Source organism: Gossypium hirsutum, chromosome A10 (assembly GCF_007990345.1).
Source record: "Gossypium hirsutum isolate 1008001.06 chromosome A10, Gossypium_hirsutum_v2.1, whole genome shotgun sequence".
Classification (NCBI taxonomy): domain Eukaryota; kingdom Viridiplantae; phylum Streptophyta; class Magnoliopsida; order Malvales; family Malvaceae; genus Gossypium; species Gossypium hirsutum.
In genome coordinates, this window is record NC_053433.1 from 67,904,057 (window position 1) to 67,904,817 (window position 761).

Here is a 761-nt window from a genome sequence, read left to right on the forward strand (position 1 = left end):
GACCTTAAATTGAGGAACAACAGTTTGAGCTGAAGTCAGTTATGTTCCAGATGCTTCAGACAGTGGGCCAATTCAGTAGAATGCCTACCGAAGATCCTCACCCACACTTAAGACTGTTTATGGAGGTGAGCGACTCTTTCAAGTTAGCCAGTGTTCTTGAAGATGCAGTACAATTGAAGCTATAACCATATTCACTAAGGGACAGAGCTCGATCTTGGTTAAACTCATTGCCACCAAACTCAATTTCCACATGGCAAGAGTTAGCAGAAAGATTCCTTATGAAGTATTTCCCGCCTAGCAAGAATGCTAAGTTGAGAAACGAGATCACTGCTTTCCGACAAATGGATGATGAGTCCTTGCATACGGCATGGGAAAGGTACAAGGAATTATTACGAAAGTGCCCTCATCACGGAATCCCACATTGCATCCAACTTAAGACATTTTATAATGCTCTCAATGCTCACACAAGGATGTAGTGGACGCGTCTACTAATGTTGCTCTCCTTTTTAAGTCTTATAATGAGGCTTACGAAATCATTGAGAGGATTTCCAGAAACAATTATCAATAGCCAACCAATGGAGCAATGTTAGGAAGACGAGTCGCTGGAATACATGAATTAGACACTCTTACTTCACTCGCATCTCAGGTATCCTCAATATCATCAATGCTTAAAAATTTTACCACTAATGGGTTTAATAGTTTTGCAGCACAACCACCAAATCAATTTGAAAACGTAGCCTGTGTTTATTGTGGGGAAGGGC

General features: G+C 41.0%; 1 non-coding gene across 1 annotated transcript; it reads right to left on the bottom strand.

Annotated features, from left to right (window-relative positions):
- Positions 1–308: 308 nt before the first annotated feature.
- LOC121209049 (small nucleolar RNA R71) lies at positions 309–415 on the bottom strand. The gene has a single exon (XR_005904167.1). It is a non-coding gene; the product is annotated as a small nucleolar RNA R71 (small nucleolar RNA).
- Between the last annotated feature and the right edge of the window lie 346 nt (positions 416–761).